Raw genomic sequence first — 25529 nt, forward strand, 5'->3', positions numbered from 1 at the left:
TTCCCCCATGTAATAAACTAATATGTTTCCCTAAGTGTCTACTCAATTTCAAACGTATGACTCAGCCACCATAGGAAATGGACCCAAAGAAGCTTTAAATCAAGTTTATTGCCTCATCCCTTAAATTTACACTCTAATAACATTTTTTTTACTTGCAAAGGTAAATATCTTATTGATTCTCTTTACACCTATAGTGTACTTCACCAGTATCTTCAGAAGAGATCTGATTATTTCATCCATAACTGGGTGAAATAATCTGATGTTCAATCATGTTCCATATGGAATCAATTAAAGTGGTCTATTCTTCCATGAATTCCTGGAAAATTTTTGTTAACTATTATCTCAGAGGTGTCTAGGTGAGCAATTTAAAGGTAGTCAAGCTGTATCTCCATTTAAATTTACTTACATAATACTTATTAACTTTTTTTTATTCAAGTATGTATACCTCTCCCATAAGAATATAAGCACTATGACTACAGAAGCACTTTTGTCTTATATTTCTGGCAAGAATGTCACTTTATTTAACTGAGATGCTGGAGCTTTATCATTGAGGAATCTTTCTAGACTATTTTTACAATTTGGAATCTAGAATAGCACATAGTCTTGTTCTTTGCACTCCTTTTATTCTTATCCATTTCTTTATGAGAGCAGCCCAGTTCTTGCCTGAGATCTTCTCTTTTTTGCAATATGATTTTCAAATGGCCAATGGTCACCACACACACTCTTTCTAAGTAATTCTCTAGGCTATAGCAGGAATATAGCCTCAATAGGCATGTGGCCTTACTTCTAGTCATTTCAGGTCTTACTCCTAGAAACATTATTGAATGTCTCCATACTGCATATGGGGTCTGACAATTAGGTTTGTGAACTCATCCTACAAAAAGTGCTACATATCTTATTGCTGAATATCACTACACTCACGTTCAAAGTATTCCCCTTGGGAAGCTATGCACTGATGCGAGCACCTAGTCCATCCTTCAAAGCAATTTTGGAACTCTTTCTGGAATACCCATCAGAGCTGTCATTGTATTACCCTCGATGTCCTGAATGTCATCAAAATGTCATCCTTTCAATTGTTTCTTTACCTTTGGGTAAAGAAAGAAGTCAATGGGGGCAAGATCAGGAGGGTAGGAAGGGTGTTCCAACAGTTATTTGTTTACTGGCTAAAAACTCTCCCTCACTGACAGTGCCATGTGAGCTGATGCATTGTCGTTATGCAAGAGCCATGAATTGTTGGCGAAAAGTTCACGTAGTCTAACTTTTTCATGCAGTGTTTTGAGCACTTCCAAATAGCAAACTTGGTAAACTGTTTGTTCAGTTGGTACTAATTGATAATGAATAATCCCTTTGATATCAGAAAAGGTTAGCAACATCATTGCAACAAGTTTGCAAACTTAATATAGATCTGATGCTTTCTGGTCTGTGATATTCATTTCTTTTCTATTAATTCAACAATTCCTATGCCAAAATGACAAATTTTATTTTTTGATTATAGCAGTATGCCTTTCCTAGTAAAAATCCCTGTATTAATTTAAGTAGACCAACCATTATATCAAACAAACATTAGCATTTCATCACTTTAAATGATTGTTTATTTATTGCTCACATAACAGAGAAACTCAAATCTATTGGACTGGATTTCTAACCTCATGGAATGTGTCCATGTTTCCCTAAAAGCATTCAGAGTTTTGTCAGACATTGATATCCAGAAATCAAACGAAGAAAGAGTAAAGAAGTAACACGTGACAACTTTGTAGGAAGTCCTGAGAGTGTGACCATCTAAGGCAGTCCCATAGCCAAAAGTGAGTGCTGGGGAGGGAAGGACCTGAAGTCTTTTTGCACCTTTGACTTTTGACTTTTTCCTCAAAGAAAATGTATATGTGTATTGTAAGCTTATTTTTGTGGATTTTACTTAATAAATGTTACATAATGCTTTAGTTCTTTGGTAACTCTAGACTTACACACAATGTAATTTATGAGCTCAGCCTTAGATATTGATCTATGCAAAATTTTCCATATTTTCTCAACAAACTTCTGAAAATATATCTGTTTATATTCTTCCTTTCATAATCTGCTATCTCAGTTAGTTTCTAAAGGCTCTTGGTATGTCAAAAATATCTTGCAATTACTTATAGTGATGCTGTAGGGTTTCTAATGTAATGTGATTATGAGGTTGTAATTGGAACTGTGCTTCTGCTTTTGGTGAGTTGGCCCATGTGAAGCATAGTTTTTATTTCAGAAATAACAGAACTTTGAAAAGTAAACTTTGTGAACTTCAGTATTAATTTTTGATATCTACATGATTGCCTTGATATTTTTTAGTGTTAATTTGAATTAACATTTCAATAGTTTGGTTTGGGGAATTTCAAGGGTATTTTGCCACTGACATACTAGCTATTTTTATGTAACCTAGGGCCTATCTATAATTGAAGCTTTATAAAAATCAAAAATTTTTCAGAAAATATTAATATCCTGAATATATGCCTTTGTTATGTTTTAGTCTGTTTAATTATACAAAACAAACAAACAAGCATACAGAAGAATATTTGCTTCATTCATTAGTTTTTCGGGGTGACTAGGCTCAGATTTGGAACAAAGTAGTAAGATTTTATTTGATACATTCATATGATGAAAAATATAGCTGTGCAATGGAAAATTAAATGAAGAGTAAAAAGAAATATTAAATGGTCCTGAAGAAAGAATAAAAATAAACAATAATGTTATTTATACTTTTTTAAATTAGTCTCAGGTGTACAAAACAACGTAATAGTTAGACATTTACACCCCTCACAAAGCGATAACCTCTTTCTCCCAATCTACTACCCCTCTGACATCGTATATAGTTTACAATTCCATTGATTCTATTCCATATGTTAATGATATGGGGAAAGGAAAACATACAAATAGGAAAGGTCAAATCTAGAAAAAAATTAAATAAAACTGAGAATCAGTGTCTATTTACATTGTTCCTTCACTATCTTTCAAAAAGTGCCTGTGGACTTTATTTGCAATGTCACATATGCTACATTTTGCAGTGTTTGGACAATTTTTCCCTTTTAGTCCTCAATTATTAAGACAGTAAAATGGGCTTGCCTATTTTGAAGGCAGTTCCAAATATTTTCAGGCAAAGATTATATAGAAGAAAGACAAAATGGAGACATCATAGGCAACACTGTAATTCAAAGACATAATTTGACATGGCATTGTGTAGTGCAATAAATAGAAATTGCAAGGAAAATAAAAAAATAAGTGAAAAAAGGGAAAAATGGAATACTAAGCTCTAACATAAGAATATGCTTAAACAATTGTAGAGTTGATGTCCAGACATCAGTGTGAATAATTGACTTTCACTTGTCCATAAAATCTTCTTTTTCATTACCAAAAAAATAAGTGACATCTCTTCTTTTGCCATTTTACTTACTATCAGCACTCAATTCAATCTAATAAGCTCCCTTAGAGACAAAATTTGATATCTAATACACTTCACTAAAAAGTTCCAGGGATTCTTGGCAAAGAAAACAGCCAGAAGACAGACTTCCTGTGACTAAAAATGACAACATGATTTTTTTAAAAGGAAACAATGATTACAAATGAGTGAAAGAAGTTGAACAGTGAGAAGATGTGTGAGCAATGCTGGTGCAGAGTATGATGGTTTGGTCGTCACACACATACAAGTATGGGTTTCTAAAATGTGTGCATATTAAGCCATCTAAATTATGCAAATTATCTATTGTACTGTTGAGTAGCTACTATGATATAAAAGGCCAAGCAGACTGTTTTTATAAATAAGAAGGTACAATATTCGTGTAACTGCTATATTAACATATCACAAGTTATTGGATTATAAACATGAATATTATCAATAATTGCACACCTAAAATGTTATGTGTAAATCTTACTTTCTTCCTGTTGAGCAGTAGCTCAACTTTACAGTGAATTGCTAGAAACCTTCAAGTTTTTTCTTTTTAAAACAAAAAAAAATATATTAAGCTGCTCTCAGAAATTTCATGTGTTTTATGTGTGTGTGTTTTTTAATGGGGAATATTGGGGACCAGTGTGTTTCTCCAGGGCCCATCAGCTCCAAGTCATTGTCCTTCAATCTAGTTGTGGAGGCTACATCTCAGCTCCAAGACCAGTCACCATTTTCAATCTTTAGTTGCAGGGGGCTCAGCCCACCATCCCATACATGAATTGAACCGGCAACCTTGTTGTTGAGAGCTCAGGCTCTAACCAACTGAGTCATCAGAAGCTCCTCCCAAAGCTTAGCGGCAGCTTGTTGTCTTCAATCTAGTGGCTGAGGGCGAAGCTCACTGTCCCATGTAGGAATCGAACTAGCAACCCTGCTCTTCAGAGCTCAAGCTCTAACCAACTGAACCATCCAGCCAACCCTAGAATCCAACAATTTCTGTGTTTCCCTGAAAATAAGACTTAGCTAGACCATCAGCTCTAATGCATCTTTTAGAGCAAAAATTAATATAAGACCCGGAATTATATTAATTATATTATACCCAGTCTTATATTAAAATAATAGCAGGTCTTATATTAATTTTTGATCTAAAAGACCCATTGGAGCTGATGGTCCTGCTAGGTCTTATTTTCGGGGAAAGACGGTTTTAATCAATTTTGATTATTAGAAATTACCACTTCATTATTTAATACCCTTCACTATTTCAAGATTTTAACTTTAAACTTGCATCAAACCTTGCATTGCCATTAATCCTCCCTCAAAATATTCCCCTTCAGTTTGAACACACTTATCCAATCATTCTTACCACTTTCTGAAGCAGTTCTGGAAGTCTTCTTTTATTAGTGTCTTTAGTTGCACTGTCATGGCTGCCTCTATATCCTGAATTGATTCAAAACCTTTATCTTTCATGGTCATTTGACTTTGGGGAAGAGCCAGAAGTCACACAGTGCTAGATCTGGTGAATAAGATGGTGAGGACACACCATAATGTTTTCATTTGACAGAAAATGCCATACCAGAAGTGATGTATCACATGGAGCATTGTCATGATGGAAGACATTATGTTAATGCGTTCTTTGTGATCCATGATTTATGGCACACTTTAAAACACATCTTCTTTCAACCATAGCTCTCACCTGACTGACTGCACCAAACAAGTTGAAACTTGCCAGGCACTATTACTAAGGTTTGACATGTCACTTCCCAGACTGAAGATTCCTGTCTTTCCATTGGATGGCACTGAGAAGCAGCATTCACCATAGTTTTTGATAACACCTCATATGTGTTAGCTTTTTAAAGTTTGTAATTCATTATGATATCCTTCTTATTTTAAGTAAATATGCACTTTGGAATTTACTTTTGTAATCTTAATTCTGTTTTATTATTTATTTATTTTAAATTAGTTTATGGGGTGACAATTGTTAGTAAAGTTACATAGATTTCAGGTGTACAATTCTGTAATACATCATCTGTATATCACATTGTGTGTTCATCACCGAGTCAATTTTCTTTCCATCACCATATATTGGATCCCCTTTACTCTCATCTATCACTCCCATCTCTCCTTACCCTCTGGTAACAACCTGAGATTATTATATTGAGCAAACTAAGTCAGACAGAAAAAGTTGAGAGCTATATGATTTCACTGATATGTGGTATATGAAACTGAAAACAACAAAAGAGCAAGACAAACAAATGAAGAAACAAAAACTCATAGACACAGACTTTGATTTTGTTTTATTGTTCTTAGTGAAGGTCTTCCAAATTGTATAAGATAATTCTGTATAAGATAATTCTGTTCTTATACAGAATTATCACTCACTTTTTTGAAAAAACAAAAAACAAAGGCAAAACAAAACCTAGATTTTTCCCACTGCACATGCAATATATTCAATTTGCAACATCTGTTTTTGTTAATTTTTAACCATGCTTTTATTATGTTTTTCACTGTAAAGAATCAAAAAAAGAGGCCTTGCCGTTGGACAATAATCACAATGTTTCCATATTTTTCTCTCTGTTAAAATTGCCTTGATGACTTATAGAAATATACAAATTTATTTAAAAAGAGGAAAAGGAAATCTACTGTTATAATATGGCTTAATTATTATATTTATGTTAAAGTAACTAATGAATTCAGACAGTTGTGAGCTGGTAAACTGGCTCTCCAATAATAAAGCCTTAATCTATAATGTTTGCAGATTTCCATTGTATCAATACTCACACAAGCACCCCTTTAAAGTTACTAACCATTTAATATGCAATGGACTCTCTCCAACTGGCTCCAGCCCCAGCATACCACTGCAGTTGGACTTCGGTGAAAGTGCTGTTTATGTTTATGAAGAGAATGGAATAATTATGTCCATCTTCCAGCCCTACAATTATTCACACTTCTATTTGTTGGGCCTGCACTCACTGGCTCACTTTCAGCATATGTCTCTTCGGTATAGAACATTTTTTTAAAAAATTAAAAGTAGTAAATTACTGTCAACAGCTGAATTGCAAACAGTCCAAAGTCCTCCTTAAATGTGGACTAGCCATATTACAGAATATGTGATTACAAGTGTAAATTACAGACAGGTAAGCCTTTCTACCTTAAAAGAAAGCTGTGTCCCAGCGTGATAAAACACATCTCTCAAAGCTAGTGGAATTAAAACCGACCTCATCAGGAGTGCTGTAATACAAAGGGAACCAAATATCAATTAAATGTTTAGGTCATAAAACAGGAGTCAGTCTAAAGGCAAGGGAAGTAAAAGGTAAAATAAATGAATGGGACTATATCAAACTTAAAAGCTTCCGCACAGCAAAAGACACCATCGACAAAATAAAGAGGCAACCAATTGAATGGGAGAAGATTTACGCAAACAGTGCCTCTGATAGGGCGCTAATATCCAAAATATACAAGGAACTCATACATCTCAACAACAAAAAACAAACAACCCAATTGAAAAATGGGCAGAGGACCTGAAGAGACATTTCTCAAAAGAGGACATACAAATGGCAAATAAACGTAAGAAAAAATGCTCAACATCACTAATCATCAGAGAAATGCAAATAAAAACCACAATGAGATATCACCTCACTCCGGTTACAATGGCTATCATCAACAAGACAAAGAGTAATAAGTGTTAGAGAGGCTGTGGAGAAAAAGGAACCCTCGTACACTGTTGGTGGGAATGCAGACTGGTGCAGCCATTATAGAAGGCAGTGTGGAGGTTCCTCAAAAAATTAAGAATAGAATTACCATATGACCCAGCAATCTGTTGCCTGTGTATCTACCCAGAAAATCTGAAAACATTTATCCATAAAGACAAGTGTACTCCAATGTTCATTGCAGCTTTATTTACGGTGGCCAAGACATGGAAACAACCAAAATGTCCTTCAACAGATGAATGGATAAAGAAGTTGTGGTATATATAAACAATGAAATACTATTCAGCAGTAAGAAAAGATTAAATAGGACCATTTGTGACAACATGGATGGATCTTGAGATTATAATGCTAAGTGAAATAAGTCAGACGGAGAAAGCAGAGAATCATACGATTTCACTGATATGTAGTATATAAACCCAAAACAACAAAAGAACAAGACAAACAAATGAGAAACAAAAACTCATAGACACAGACAATAGTTTAGTGGTTACCAGAGGGTAAAGGGGGAGAGGGGTGGTAGAGGAGGGTTAAGGGGATCAAATATATGGTGAAGGAAGGAGAACTGACTCTGAGTGGTGAACACACAGTGTGATTTATAGATGATGTAATGCAGAATTGTACACCTGAAATTTATGTAAATTTACTAACAATTGTCACCCCAATAATAGTTAAAAAATCAAAAGAAAGAAAAACAACAGGAGTCAGTTATTTTGAGTAATGCCTATCCATAAGGAAACTTGAAACCAGAGTTGGTACACAGAAAGTGTATGAGCATATATAAATAAATGTTTGCAACCAAAATTCAGTATCATATATGTGGATCATTTTTATTTTATGTTCAATACAAATGGCTTGTGCTCTCCACTTCTCCTTACCTTTATACAGTTTTACAGTTTTGGAGCACCTCATGAAATCATTAAGTCAGCACCCTAACTCATTTCCTATCTCTTGTCTTGCCTCCCCACCCCACTTTCCATCACTTACTTCATCTTCCACACTTCCATCAGAAGAATGTGAGATAATTTCATGCCACTACCTCACTTAAAATTCTTAAGGAATTCTCTATTGTGTAAAATGTATATATTAAACAATTAATCATTTTAGAAAAGGCCTTAATAATCTGACATTAAATTTTATTTTAAGTTTTTCTTTGACGTTCTCAATATAACTATGTTCTACTTACTTTATATAGAATTATCGCTCTCATGGAAAAAATAAACAAAAAAGAGTTCTCACTAATATCTGTTTGTTTTACCTGGAGTACCTCTGTTCCCCTTAACCTTCCCAGTCTTGCATACTCATATCCTTCTGTAGCCAAGTATCATTTTTTCAAGGCATTTTCAAAAGGAAATGGTTAAAATTCCTTCTCTTCTAATTTACACTATGCAAAGAGCCAACTTTTTCTGTATGCTCCCAATCCTTTATATTTCATGTCTAGAAGCAATTTTAATGTTTAATAAAGTGAATATTTGAATACCTCTGCAATGAACATTATTAATAGGTAGATCAGGTCTACTCATATTTTATTTTAATCACTGAGACCATACTTAATATATATTTGTTAAATGAGTGAATGAATGATAACATGCCTGGCTGTTGACATGACTTACAAATTTTGCTCTAACACAATATATAAAAATGACCTATATCAATCAACCCTAGGCCAAAAAATGGTGAATTACTACTAGGATACATTATTTACATCTTCTATAACTGATGTCTTTGCATCTTTTCACCTATAGTGCAATTCGTTTATATGCAACTATATGCTTTATAAATCTTATTAGTTCACTGACGTTCAAGTAATGTATCAGATCATGGTCTAGAACTTTGAATATTCCAGCATTTATCTTTTCAAAACCAGAATTCAAATTATCTCTTAAGAATGTTTAACAACTTTGAGGATATCAATATATCCTCTGTTATTAGAAATGTAGTTGTGATAATAAGTCTAAGACCTTTCATTAATTAACAACTATCCCTATTGATCAATTGTTTATGAGTATAATCTAATTATTTCTTAACTCTCAAAATTTAAATCTGGCCACTGAAATGCTGAAAATATTTTTTTGGACATTGACTTAAATTCACTTCCTATACTAATACTTCCTATACTACTTTAAATTAAGTTAAATTATTTCAGAACAGATTTTCCATTTTTTTTCTGGGGAAATTGTGATTATAAATCCATTAATTTGAGAGCAGAAATATGCTTTTGGGCAAATAGCTAGTATCGATATATAATTATCAAGGAATGAGAGATGACAAATGAGTCAGAGTCAATGAGAGCAAATAAAATTTCCTTTAATGATTCCAGAAATAAATACAGAAATCTAAAATTACAAAGTAACAGAAAGTTAGGATACAAGAATATACTGCATTTGGTTAAAGATAAAAAAAACACAAAGTAATTCAAGAGTATTAGCAGATATTCAGTGAAGATGGTCAAGTAGGTAAACACTGTATTCACCTCTTCTCAGAACCATGTCTATCACAATTAAACTACAGAACAACCCTCATTGAGAATCACCTGAAGTCAAGCTGAATAGAAGCTTTACAACTATGAACATACAGAAGAAGCCAACTCAAGACTGGTATGAGGGACAGAGACATGGAACGGGCTGGTCCCACACCCACATGTGACCGTGAAAAATTGGGAGGGATATCTCAGATGTGGAGAACCTCCCCTGGAGAAGCAAGGTGTCCCGGCCCCACATCAGGCTCTCCAGCCCAGGGTTCCAGTGCCGGGGAGAGAATCCCCCATAATTTCTGGCTGTGAAAACCAGAGGAGATTGTGGCTGAGCGAACTGGAAGATGGCTACAGTCCTACGCATTCCTCTTAAAGGGTCCTTGCACAGACTTACTTGCTGATGGACTCACTCACTTTGAGCTTCAGTGCTGGGGCAGTAGCTTGAAAGTCACCAGGAACATACAGGAGAAACTTAGTTATTTGGCTGCAGGACAAAGGCTAAAGGGGCAACATTCTCCTGGATGGAGGAACTTGTGGAAACCATTGTTTCTTTGTTGAATCTTCCCCCTCCTTGCCTGCAGATGCAAGCAAATGCCATATCTGATTCTTCATCAAATTGGCTATCACCTTTTATATGCCCCACACTAGTGATTACCTGAGACCCTGCCACTCTGAACTTTGGGACAAAACCAATCAGCCTGAGGATCAATCCCTTTCACTGATGTGCAAACAGCAACCAAGGCTCAACTACAATAGGGGGGAATACACAAGGGACACACCTGGAGCACCCGGCTCTAGTGACCAGGAAGACTGTACCACTGGGTCCTACAGGACCCCTTCTACATAAGGCCACTAAGATAGGGAGGCATAGCAGCCCTATCTAATACACAGAAACAAATATGGGGGCAGCTAAAATGGGGAGACAAAGAAACATATCCCAAATGAAAGAACAGAACAAAGCTCCAGAAAAAGAACTAAACAAAATTAAGACAAGCAATCTACCAGATGCAGAATTCCAAACACTGGTTGTAGGGATGCTTGATGATCTCAGGGAGAACTTTGACAAAGAGATAGGAAACATAAAAATAGAGATATAAAACACAAGAAAGAACTAGTCAGAAATCAAGAGTACAATAACTGAAATGAAGTATACTTTAGAGGGAATTAACAGTAGATTAGATGAAGCAGAGGACTGAATCAGCAATTTAGAAGACAGGGTAGCAGAAAACACCCAATCACACAGCAAAAACAACAAAAAAAGAATAATAATAATTTTAAAAAATAGGTGTTTCATTTTTGTGTAAATGTGAGGTAACACATTTCCCTTATTTTTTCATATGGAATATATTGTATAGCATTTACTATTTCTATACCCTTTTAAAAAACTTATTGTACCCTAAATACTTACAGCAATGTATGCTAAGTACTGCTTGATGATTTTTAAATATATGGATACAGTTGTATAATCATAACTAAGTTGCATAAGTGTAATATTGTAAGAGAAAACATTCTAGCATCTAAGAAGACTTTCTCACGTTCATTCCTAGTCAGTATACATCCCTGGCCCGTGAATTAATGATTATTATATCCCAATTAATTACATGTGCATATTTTTAAATATTTATGAATGGAATTATATGGTATTTTTTTTCTGCTAACCCTCCAAAAAAGAGGTTTTTGTTTTTTTTTTTCTGGTTGATGCCAGAGGCTCCTCTGACTTATTACAGCTTTAATTCCTTTCAGGGAACTTAGTTGAGTGTATTCTCAAATCATTAGTTTCCTTTATTTCAGGGGTTGGACACACATTGGAATCCTATGTTGAATTTTTTAGCAACCTATGTCATCTCTTATAATAATCTGATCTATCACTATCAGGAATTCCTCCCTCACTTTTTTTTTCTTTGAAATAGGTATATAATATACCTGATGTTGGGGCAGAAAAATGTGAAGAAATTTTAGAGTGACAAAAATGAAAATAAAACTGAGTATATTAATGTTTACACATACTGGGTATTCTAAATTTCATTTTTATACCCAAAAGTTTAGCAATTGAAACTTCATAAACAATAATTATCATTGTTATACAGCTGGGATGCCTGTTGATTTATAGATTCTTCTCTATTACTGGACTGCATTCCACTACTTTTGGTTCCATTCTTTCTTACAAAAATTATTGCATCATGAATACAATTCTGTATTACATCATCTATAAATCCCATTGTGTTTTCACCACCCAGAGTCAGTTCTCCTTCCATCACCATATATTTGATCCCTTTTACCCTCATCTACCACCCCCCACCCCTCTTACTCTCTGGTAACCACTAAACTATTGTCTGTGTCTATGAGTTTTTTTTCTCATTTGTTTGTCTTGTTCTTTTGTTGCTTTTGGTTTATGTACCACATGTCAGTGAAATCATATGATTCTCTGCTTTTCTGTCTGACTTATTTCACTTAGCATTATATCTATGTAACTTTACTAACAATTGTCACCGCAATAAACTTTAATTTAAAAAAAAAGATTGTTGCATCATATACCTTTTACCATTCACCCCACACTATAGTTAGGTCCCACTCACTAAGACATCTGCTTCCTCATTGATCCCTACATTTCCCTCTGGAGGAGAGGTAGAAAAAATAAAATAAAAAAAGATAAGCATAATAAATTTAAATAAGTAGGGTAGGTATAGGATTTTTTTGTCTATATAAAACACATAATGTATACTTTAAGCCTTCTTAAATAATTATTAATAGTCTATAATAATTAAATGTTCATGATTAAAGAATGCAAAGTGAATTAGAGCTGAATTAAAACAGATCAGTATTTCTCTTTCTCTGACTTATCTTTATTAGCATAATGTGTTCAAGGTCCATCCATGTTGTCTCCTTTTCCATAGCTGAATAACATTTCATTGTATGTATACCACATCTTTTTAATCCATCCAGCCACATTATTCTGGGTGAAATTTTATTTATATTTTCTTTGGATATATATCTAGAAGTGGAATTGTGGGTTCTATGGTAGATATGTTTTTAAGAACATCCATAACGTTTTCCTCTGTGGTTGAACCAATTTACATCCCCACCAAGAATGTGTAAAGTTTCCCTTTTCACCACATCCTAACCAGCAGCTCTTATTTCTTCTCTTCTTGATGATGGCTATTCTAACAGGTATGAGGTGATATCTCATTTTAATTTTGATTTGTACTTCCCAGATAATTAACGGTGCTGAGCATCTTTTCACGTTCCTTTTGGCCCCTTTGATGTTCTTTTGGAAAAATGTCCACTTAGTTTGTCTGCCCATTTTTAAATCAAGTTTTTGTTGCTATTCTTGTTATTAAGTTCGAGTTCTTTATATATTTTGTGTATTAATTCCTTATCCAATACACAGTTTGCAAAAATTTTCTCCTATTCTGTAAGTTGTCTTTCCATTTTGTTAAATGTTTATTTTGCTATGCAGAGGACAAGTACTGTATTATATCACTTATATGTGAAATCTTAAAAATGTCAAACCTGTAAAAAACAGAGAGTAAAATGGTCCTTTTCAGTGGATGTGGGGTAGTGTTTATTGGTACAAACTTGTAATGAGTAGTAAATAAGCCATACACATCTAAGGAACAATCTAATGAATATAGAATATGCACTATAATTATATCATGTGATTAATATTCCTACAACAGCAATCATCCTATTACAATATATAAATGTAGCAATGTAAAATGCTGTATACTTTAAAATTACAATATGTTATATGTCAAACGTATTCAATAAAATATAAAATAAAACAAACCAAACTTATATTTACTGTTTCTACCACACTGAATTTATTGATACTGGAAGAAAATCTTGTTTGTATTCTTAATTCTAATCAAGAAACATTTCCTGTAACAAAGGAGTTAGATTTCAATACGACACAGACCACTAACATTCTAGACATAGGGACAGAGAAAAGAATAGGTTGGCCCTATTCAATATCTATACCCATGTTGACAAGTAAATACTGTCATATTATGATGGTACTGATTTTGTAAGTAAGTTATTTGTATCAGTTGCAGATGCAAAAAAAGTAAACTTTCTGGAAGAAATTAATAAGGAAAGCCACAAATCCAAAAACTGAATGATGTGGGATAAAAGCAGCCTATGGTACATCAAAAAGGTCAGATTGCTTTCTTCTACACTTGAATTTTTCAAAATTGCTTGTGCTTTCCATGTGGAAAAACAAGAGAATATGTTACCTCACACTTTAAACAAAATGAAACACCTAAACATGAAAGTCAAAGCTTAAAATGTTAGGAAGAAAAAAATATAAAAAGTCTCTTTATAATCTCAGGGAAAGGAAGCTATGTTATGCAACAAAAACGGCACAAAAGCTATTTGTAATACATATTACACACAATCAATTAACATTGAGAATATATGAACATTCCTAAAAAGCACAAAGAAAAAATAACCATTATAAAAATGAGCATAATACATGAGTTTACATCTTTCAGTAAAAGAGATAATATCATCATATAAATGTATGAAGGTAATCATCAACCTTCATTATATTGAGGGAAGTGAAATTATGAACAGAGTAAGACATTATTTTAGCACCAGTATATTGGCAAAATTTGGTATCGTAGGAGTGTTAGAATGTAATTTGGTTCACTTTATAAAACATGCACAGAAATGTTCTTAGCATTATTCATAAACATTAAGAATGGAGAACAACTCAAATATTAATTGCTAGTCCAACATATATACAATTTATTATATTGTTACAAAATAGAATGGTACAGAGAAGTAAACATTACAGAAAAGAAAAGTAAATAAAGTACAAGTACACAATAAGCACATAGACAAATCTTGAGCATCATATTTAGCAAAAATGAAAGCTATAGAAAGCTACCTCAAATATGACACTATTTTATAATGCTCAAAAACAAGCTAAACTAAACAATATATGCTTTAGAATGTATACATATGTGATTGAAATATTTTTTAACTAAGCAAGGGGATGACAAACACAAAATCAAGATGAAGTACCTCTGAGGAAAATATTCTGACCTGAATTAGAGAAGGCAGAGGTTGATGGTAACATTCTATTTCTTCAATTGGTAATGAGTAAATACAAGATTGTTTCATTAGATAATAGATAGATGGATGATAGACAATAGATAGATAGATAAATAGATATCTCTGTATATATTTTACACACTGTGTGTATATGTGATTAAAGAAAACACCATGTATAAAATTTGTTTCTATGTATCAGTTTAATGAAATGACTTGAAAGAGAAGGAATTTTTCCAAGCTGATTTGAGGGTTTACAAAGACAAGGAAAAATGGAGGGACATCTGAAAGCACTGTAACAATAGCAGGCTAACTAGAACTTTAAAATAAACAATTTTTCTTTTCTTTCTTTTTTTAATTAAAGTTTATTAGGATGACAATTTTTGCAAACAATGCTTCTGATAAGGGGCTAATATCCCAAATATATAAGGAACTCATACAACTCAACAACAAATAAACAGACAATCCAATTTAAAAAAAAATGGGCAGAGGATCTGAATAAACATTTCTTTAAACAGGACATACAAATGGCCAGTAGACATAAACTATTATTTTAATTGGAAGAAAGAAGCCTATCATCAAGTTGGACCAGGGTTAGCTTTCATACATGGTCTTCCTGTTTTTGTTTTTCCCTTTTATGGTCTGAGAGAAGAAAACCCTGGGAAATAGACCTGGCAGTCACACCTCCTCCAGTCCATTAATTTTCCATACAGCTTGTGGAGTCTTATGGGGGTTTCCCAGATGAGGCCATTAGCTAAAATGTGTGGGAAGATGAGACCTAGTGGGAAAAGCTGGAAATGTTGGAGGTTTGTAACAGAGGTGAAGTAAGCCCAAAGATAGCAACAATTCCAAAACTCTAAGAAATAAAGCAGCTTGAGGACAGGTGTTCTCAAAGCTGCTCCTGGTGCGGTGGGTTTTGCATGCCACAGACTCACAATTCTGGAGGAACAGATGTGGTAAAATTATAACCAGGCTGCAAGAACACTGAAGGTTTCATTCAAAAACAGAATTGATATAATTTGCACCTGCCAATTTTCATTTCTCTTTTTTTTAACTTTGGCATTCTTGATCAAATAAGAAATTTTCTCTGAAATTTTAAAGAACTTTGAGTTACGTAACTGTATTATGAAGAAACAGTCAGATTATAAAACTCATTTAATATTGACTATATATGAGCATATTCTGTGAATGGTTGTAGAATTTCTGACACAGTGTACTGGAGTATGACTACAATACACAAAAGGATCCCATTTTGTGGCAGAAATCATAAAGTGCATTCATAGAAACCCTCAGATTCTTGAAGGTAGTACCAGGGGATTAACTCATCTAATGTGAGTATGACCATTCCACCCTTATGTTTACCATCTACTTGGATCAAGATTTTTTTCTCACTTCAAACTAATGCACTAAGAAACCAGGCAACACAGTTGCAAGGCAAAGTGGCAAACCCAGACTCCTTAGAGAATATAACATAGCAATTATTTAATCATTCAATGTGATCATTTAAATTTTTATGGATTATAATGCATACATTAGGTAAACTATTGGGAACCAGAGAAAAATAAATGTGATACACTGTATATTTAAAGTTATATTATCACTTTACCCAGATTCATATTATCACTGTGTTTCCAGGAATAACATACACTACCTGAACTCTATTTTTCACTATAATTTTTAAAGATAGCTATGATTAAACACTACTATCCACTACATGGAAATATAAAGATAAAATTTTTATACTTGAAAATTGCATCAGTTTTTGGAAATATGACCATAATGGGGAAGGTATTATGGAAGAGCCAGATCTAATGGAAACTTTCAAGAAAATGTGTCATTTTCAATCACTTAAAAGCAAATATATAGAGATAGTTCTATACTTTAGATTAAATAAGACTTGAAATTCAGGAAGAAGTTGGAGACAATGGTGTGGATACAAAGTATGTGTAGATGTAGTAAATCAATTGATGTGCATTTGCAGCACTATTCATATGGTTAAAATAAAACAACTGCTATATATTGACAGTGATTGCTTATGATGGCATGCCATGAAACTGTTGGTAACCAGAAATTTGATAGCTTATTCAAGGCAAGCAGAATAAGAACCTTGAAACCAATAAAACCATGTCTGTGTTATGAAAAAAAAAATAGTTATTTCATCTTCTACATGGTGTGAGCTGTATATATTTCAATGATTCACATAAACCTGATTGAATGAAAAAATACTGATATCATACTGTCATCTGTCTGCTCTTGTGTGTACTTAACAATGTATTAGAAAAAATAATTATATGCTTATTTGCAATATTCAGGAAGAATAAGAATAGTAAGCAATCAGCTACATTCAGATAGGGCTAGTTATAACAGTTTTAATGATCTTTCACTTTAGTAAATGTCAATGAGAATAAGTAAATAATGTGAATTGGTCCAGAGGATCTTTACTTATACCATTTAACATGTGTGCAATGGAAATATATACAAATGGCCCAGCTGAGATTCTAAAGCTAACATACAATTCTAGCTATCATGACATTAGTACCTACAACATTCTAGGCAGATTGTGCCTTTGGGTTTTAAAAGATGAATGACAGAAATGGATATATAATTAGAAACACTATAGAATGAGGAGATTTAACAAAATCAAGAGAAGAAAGTGGAAAAAATCTTATTTTTAATAATGTCAGACAAGTGCTAGAGAAAAAGATGTGAAGTATTAGAAAATAAAGTGATTCGTGGAAAAAAATTCTGAGCAATGTGCTGTGAAGACAAGAGCCAGGCTTTTAAATATCGCAATTATGCAGCTACTTTTCTAGCGTCATCAAACAAATATTACCAGATCACTTTAGATGAACTTATCTTCCCTGTCATCATTTAGAATTCCCATTTAAGTCACATATTTTAAATGAATGGTTTTCATATGTTCATGTAGATCTTCTGAGAATTAGGAGAGAAGAAAATATCACATTGCAAGGGATTTAAATGCAGAATACCTGGGGTAGATACAGAGAGTGGGAATAGTAGACAGGAGAACTTGGAGACCCCAGTACAGGTGTAACACCTGCAAAAGACAGAAGGAAGAAGGAAGGTTAGCGAGAGAGATCTTCCAAATATATAGCAGTTCTGAGACTGTTCTCCAGACCAGAAGGGAGTAGCCCTCAGAGACTGCTCTTAAGTCCCCATTCTGGGCAGAATGCCTGCTCTGTCACTGCCTGGAAGCAGCCAGGAGGGTGGTCTCAGTCTGAGCAGCAGAGCAAAGCAAAGGTGCAGCGCAAAATGTGGCAGGCACTTCTGCCCACAATAGGTTCCCCAAATGCTCAGCGCACTCCTCTGTGTGGTACACAAACAGATGTGCATGTGCTCCTACAGACAGCCTAGGGCGTCCTCGGGTTCATTTGCAGAAAATAAGGAAGACCTTAACACAAGTGGGATGGACAAACCTCATGAGAAATGATATGAAGGGTGATGAGTAAGGAGAAAGACCTAGAATATGTTCTACTGGGGTCGATCTGTTTACATGTGACAAAAGTACGATGTAAATTGGTTTCAGGAAAAAGGAGACCAGTTGGATTATGTCTAGTGACGTGGATAAAATGGGTGGAGTCACAAGAAGATAAAGGTGCTTTTCTCCGTGTTGTCTCGGTTTTCCTATAGGATCTTTCATCTGTCCAGTATCCCCCAGATCCCAAAATAATAGGCAAAGACCCTGTATCTCACATTGAATCCCAGGCTCATTCCTGTGCGAACTGGGTTGCTCTTATTACCACACCTTAAATCATGGGGAAATATGCAATTTCTATAACATTAGAGTACTGGGATGACAACTATAAGGTGAGAGATGAGTGGTTTACCTAAAGAAATTTCATGGCAGAAAAAAAAATAAAAAAGGTGTATTATATATCGAGGGTTGAATGAGGGAAGAGCCATAGTGGAAGATTTTGAGTACGTTTGATGTGTGTGTGTGTGTGTGTGTGTGTGTGTGTGTGTGTGTGTAGAAATCACTTGATCTGCTGGTACCAAAATAAAGGGATGTCTGATAATAACATATAGGCATAGAGGCATTTTGAATTCGTTTCTGAAGGTATCCCTAGGCAGAGATAAGCTAGGATATTGCCTGACTCTGGATGCCCATTGCTGAAAACAGAGTTCAATATACAATATGTTCTCAATAACTATTTATTCCATAAGTACTCTCATTAAATAAATAAATGCAAACATTTCCAGAAAGTGAATCTGTGTATCAAATCAATGATCTACATGTACATGGTCTTATCATTAGGACTATACTCAGAAGAAAACAACATCAGATTACTCCCCTCAAAAAGAAAAAATCACTCAAAACCAAATTAAAAAAAAATAATAAAATTGTCAAAGAAAAACAGCTAATCAAAATCTAGGAAGTGTCCTAAGTCTCAGGAGTACTGGACATAGGCCTGGTGGTGCTACTCTCAGTGTGCATTTGTGCAGGCAAGAGCAGAAACAGCACTGACTCTCTAAAAACTGTCATCCAGACCCCTCAGCCCCTCACATTTAAATCTACAGTCCCAAATTCACTCTGGACACCAGGTGACCGGTGCTACCTGAGCAATAGGCAGGGGACTCTTTGGCACAGTGGAAGACAACCTGGAGATTATTTGGTGGGCTTAAGCCAAAACTGGTGCTGCTCCTTGTTTTGCTTTGCTTTTTTTTTCTTTTCGTTTTTTTCTTTTGTTGTTGTTTTTGTTTGTTTTTTGTTTGTTTGTTTTGTTTTGCTTTGTTTTCTCTTTATTTCTTCGATATATTTGCCTTTGTTGAGTGGGAATTGTCGGTCATTTTTACATGTGAATGTACTTGATTTTTTTTTCTTTGTTGTTGTTGTTCTTGTTGTTGTGCTTGGTGATTTGCTTTGTTCTGAAACTGCCCTACCAGGGCCCATCTTAAGAGGCACAAGATTCAACAAATCCAGAAGTCAACTCCAGACCAAACCAGAGTACTACTGGGAGTGACCTACAAGTCACACACCCAGAGGGAATTCTCTGCAGACACAAGAGCCCATAGAAGCCAAATGTCATTCAAGTGGTCAACCCTCAACCAGCAGACCACCTTGCTGTGGGGAGAGCCAAGTCTCACAACTAGTCAGCCTATTAGTTAAACCACTCTACTCACAAGCAAAAAGCAAATAAAGTTCTTGAACAGGACAATATACACAACACAAGAGTCACCTTTGGAGCACACGCAGAGGAGAAGGACGAAGTAGTGCAAGTCAAATTTAAATGACACACACTACATAAGACAACCCAGCAAGAACCAAGAACTCTAAGGGATCTACCTAATACATCAAAGCAAACACAGAGTCTCAGTCAGAATGGGGAGACAAAGAAACATGTCCCAAATAAAAGAACAGAAGAAACCTCCACAACTGGAACCAAATGAAGCAGAGGTAACCTATCAGAGACAGAGTTCAGAACACTGGTGATAAGAATGTTTAAGGAGCTTAGAGAAGACATAAAAAAGGATGTAGAAATCATAAAGAAAAACCAGTTAGAACTAAAGAAGGAGGTAGAAATCATAACGAACAACCAGTTAGAACTATAGAACACAATTACCGAAATTAAGAACTCACTTGAAGGAATGACCAGCAGGTTAGATGAAGCAGAAGATCGAATCAGTGACTTAGTAGACAAGTTAGCAGAGATCACCTAAACAGAATGAAAAAAGAATAAAAAACAATGAAGATGGGTTAAGAGACCTCTGTGATAACATCAAGTGCAACAACATGCTCATCATAGGAAAACCAGAAGGTGAAGAGAGGAAGCAAGGGATTGAGAATATATTTGAAGTAATAATGTCCGAAAACTTCCCGAACCTGATGAAGGAAACCAATATACAAGCCCAGGAAGCGCAGAGAGTTCCAACCAGGATAAACCGAAACAGGTCCACACCAAGACACATTATAGTTAAAATGGCAAAGCTTAAAGACAAAGAGAGAATCCTAAAAGCAGCAAGAGAAAGACAGAGGGTTACATACAAGGCAACTCCCATAAGGCTATCAAATGACTTTTCTATAGAAACATGGAAGGCAAGGAGGGAGTGGCAGGAGATACTCAAAGTGATGGATCACAAAGACCTACAACCTAGATTGCTTTATCCAGAAAGGCTATCATTTAAAGTTGATGGAGAGATACAGAGCTTCCCAGAAAAGAATAAACTGAAGGAATTTATTAGCATCAAGCCAGCATTGCAAGAAATACTAGAAGGACTTCTGTAAATAGAAGAAAGATGAAACCAATCTAACTACAAATTTTAAAAATGGCAATAACTATATACCTATCAATAATCACTTTAAATGTAAATGGATTAAACGCTCTAATCAAGAGACATAGGGTGGCTGAGTGTATAAGAAAGCAAGACCCTTGTATATGCTGTATACAAGAGACTCACTTCAGATCAAAAGACACACACAGGCTGAAAGTGAAGGGTTGGAGTAAGATATTTCTTGCAAATGGAAGCAAGAAAAAAGCTGGAATTGCAATACTTATATCTGACAAAATAGTTTTAAAATGAAGAACATATTAAAAGACAAAGATGGACACTATATAATAATAAAGGGATCAATCCGACAAGAGGACATAACCCGAATAAACATCTATGCACCTAACATAGGAGCACCTAAATATATAAAACAGGTACTGAATGACATAAAGACAGAGATCAACAGTAACACTATCATGTAGGGGACTTCAACACACCTCTGACAAGAAGGGACAGGTCTTCCAGACAGAACATCAATATGGAAACAACAGCCTTAAATGATACATTGGACCATTTGGATTCAATCAATATTTTCAGAGCATTTCACCAAAAAGCTGCAGAATACACATTCTTCTCAAGCGCACATGGAACATTTTTCAAGATAGATAATATGTTAGGCCACAAAACAAGTCTTGATAAATTCAAGAAAATTGAAATTAAAGCAATTGTCTTCTCTGACCACAGTGCTATATAATTAGAAATGAAGTACAGGAAAAAAACTGGAAGACACACCAATTCATGGAGGCTGAATAACTTATTACTAAATAATGAATGGGTCAAGTAGGAGATCAAAAAGGAAATCAAAAGATATCTCCAGACAAATGAGAATGAGAACACCACGACCCAAAATCTATGGGATGCTGCGAAAGCAGTCCTAAGAGGGAAATTCATAGCACTGCAGGCCTACCTAAAGAAACAAAAAACATCACTAATTGACAGTTTATCTTCACACTTAAGGGATCTGGAAAAAGAACAGCAAAATAAGCCCAAAGGGAGCACAAGAAAGGAGATAATAAAGATCAGAGCAAAAATAAATGAAATAGAAACCAGAAAAACAATACAAAAGATCAATGAATCCAAGAGTTGGTTCTTAGAGAAGATAAACAAAATTGACAAACCTTTAGCCAGACTCATTAAAAAAAGGAGAGAGAGGACCCAAATTAAAATCAGAAATGAAAGAGGAGTAGTGACAACAGACAAAAATAAATAAATACATATCTAAATAGAAGACAGCAGTAATGCATATGGTTATAATCTTTGATAATGTGACACACACATACACAAGAACAGCTAGAAATTAATTTTTTTTTGTTTTTTTATAAGACTTTTATTCACTCTTTTTTAAAAATTATATTTTTTTCTATTACAGTCACATTCAATATTATTTCAGGTTAGCTTCAGGTATATAGCATAGTGGTTAGACATCTATCTTTTAATAAAATTTATATTTATATAATTTATATAATATATAACATATAATTTATATTATTTATATATAAAATTTGTAAATAATTTATACATAATTCATATAATATATAATATATAATTTATATACTTTATATAAACTTATATAACCCACCAGGCAATATACATAGTTGTTGCAACATTATTGACTATATTCTCTATGCTGTACTTTCCATCCCTGTGACTAGATTGTAGCTACCAATTTGTATTTCTTAACCCTTTCAACTTTTTCACCCAGCTCTCCAACTCCAAGGCCCTCTGGCAACCATCAGTTTACTTTGTTCTTTAAATTCCACATAAAAGTGAATTTGTATGGTATTTGTCTTTCTCAGTCTGACTCCTTTCACTTACCATAACACGCTCTAGATCCATTCATGTTGTCTCAAATGATAAGATTTCTTTCTTTTTCATGGATGAGTATTATTCCATTATCTGTATGTACTATCTCCTCTTTATCTAATCATTTATTGTAAACAGTGCTCATAGGGATACCTATATATTTTTGAATTAGTTTTCTGGATTTCTTTTTTTTTAAATTTATTTATTGGGGTGACAATGGTTAATTAAATTACATAATTTCAGGTGTACAATTCTGTATTACATCATTTATAAATCCCATTGTGTGTTCACCACCCAGAGTCAGTTCTCCTTCCATCACCATATATTTGATTCCCGTTACTCTCATCTCCCTCCCCCCACCCCCATGACACTCGGGTAACCACTAAACTATTATCTGTGTCTATGAGTTTTTGTTTCTCATTTGTTTGTCTTGTTCTTTTGTTGTTTTTGGTTTATATACCACATATCAGTGAAATCATAGGGTTCTCTGCTTTTTCTGTCTGACTTATTTCGCTTAGCATTATACTCTAAGATCCGTTCGTGTTGTCACAAATGGTCCTATTTCATCTTTCCTTAACGCCTAATAGTATTCCATTGTGTATATATACCACAACTTCTTTATCCATTCATCTATCGAAGCACATTTTGGTTGTTTCCATGTCTTGGCCACCGTAAAAAAACCTGCAATGAACATTGGAGCACATGTATCTTTATGTATAAATGATTTCAAATCCTTTGGGTAGATACCCAAGAGAGAAATTGCTGGGTCATATGGTAATTCTATTTGTAACTTTTTGAGGAACCTCCACACTGCCTTCCATAGCGGCTGCACCAGTCTGCATTCCCAACAACAGTGTATGAGGGTTCCTTTTTCTCCACAGCCTCTCCAATACTTATTACTATTTGTCTTGTTGATGGTAGCCATTCTGACTGGGGTGACGTAATATCTCATTGTGGTTTTTATTTGCATTTCTCTGATGATTAGTAATGTTGAGCATTTTTTCATATGTTTATTTGCCATTTGTATGTCCTCTTTTGAGAAATGTTTCTTCAGGTCCTCTGCCCATTTTTCAATTGGGTTGTTTGGTTTTTTGTTGTTGAGTTTCATGAATTCCTTGTGTATTTTGGATATTAGACCCTTATAGGAGGCACTGTTTGCAAAAATCTTCTCACATTCAGTCGGTTGCCTCTTTATTTTGTTGATGGTTTCTTTTGCTGTGCAGATACTTTTAAGTTTCATATAGTCTCATATGTTTATTTTAGCTTTTACTTCCATTGCCTTTGGAGTCAAATTCATAAAATGCTCTTTGAACCCAAGGTCCATAAGTTTAGCACCTATGTTTTCTTCAATGCAGTTTTTTATGTCAGGTCTTATGCTTAAGTCTTTGATCCATCTTGAATTAATTATGGTACATGGTGACAGATAACAGTCCAGTTTCATTCGTTTGCACGTAGCTATCCAATTCTGCCAGCACCATTTATTGAAGAGGCTGTCTTTTCTCCATTGTATGTTTTTAGCTTCTTTGTCAAAAATTATCTGTCCATATTTATGTGGTTTTATTTCTGGCTTCTCAATTCTATTCCATTGGTCTATGTGTCTGTTTTTCCGCCAATACCAAGCTGTTTTGATTATTGTAGCCCTGTAGTACAAGCAAAAATCAGGTAGTGTGATACCTCCAGTATTGTTTTTTTTTTTTTTTTAAATATTGCTTTGGCTATTCGGGGTCTTTTGTGGTTCCAAACAAATCTGATGATTTTTTGTTCTATTTCTTTAAAAAATGCCATTGGGATTTTGATGGGGATTGCATTAAATCTGTATATTGCTTTGGGTAATATGGCCATTTTAACTATGTTGATTCTTCCAATCCATGAGCACGGAATGTCTTTCCATTTCTTTGTGTCTTCTTCAATTTCTTTCAAAAATGTCTTATAGTTTTTAGCATATAAATCCTTCACATCCTTATTTAAGTTTATTCCTAGGTATGTTATCCTTTTTGCTGCAATTGCAAAGGGAATTGTTTTTTGTATTTCTTTTTCTGAGATTTCATTGTTAGTATATAGGAAAGCAATGGACTTTTGTACGTTGATTTTGTAGCCAGCAACTTTATTGTATTGCTTGATTGTTTCTAACAGCTTTTTGGTGGAGTCTTTAGGGTTTTCAATATATAGCATAATGTCATCTGCAAAGAGTGATCTTTTAACTTCTTCATTCCCTATTTTGATGCCTTTTATTTCTTTCCCTTGCCTGATGGCTCTGGCAAGGACTTTCAAAACTATGTTGAAAAGCAGAGGTGAAAAAGCAGAGCTGAAAAGCCCTATCGAGTTCCTGAACATAGAGCAAAGGGTTTCAGTTTTTCACCATTATTTATGAGATTAGCTGAGGGCTTGTCATAGATTGCCTTTATAATGTTAAGGAATTTTCCTTCAACATCTATTTTATTAAGTGTTTTGATCATAAATGGATGTTGTGTCTTGTCAAATGCTTTTTCTGCATCAATTGATAGAATCATATGGTTTTTGTGCTTTATTTTGTTTATGTGATGTATCACATTGATGGATTTCCTGATGTTGAACCATCCTTGTGCCACAGGGATGAACCCCACTTGGTCATGATGAATAATCTTTTTAACGCATTGTTGTATTCGATTTGCTAAAATTTTGTTTAGGATTTTTGCATCAGTATTCATCAAGATATAGATCTGTAGTTTTCTTTTTCTGTGTTGTCCTTACCAGGTTTTCTATCAGGGTAATGTTGGCCTCATAAAATGAGTTAGGGAGTACTGACACTTCTTCAATTTTT

The sequence above is a fragment of the Rhinolophus hipposideros genome, assembly GCF_964194185.1.
Source record: "Rhinolophus hipposideros genome assembly, chromosome: 13".
Taxonomy (NCBI): Eukaryota; Metazoa; Chordata; class Mammalia; order Chiroptera; family Rhinolophidae; genus Rhinolophus; species Rhinolophus hipposideros.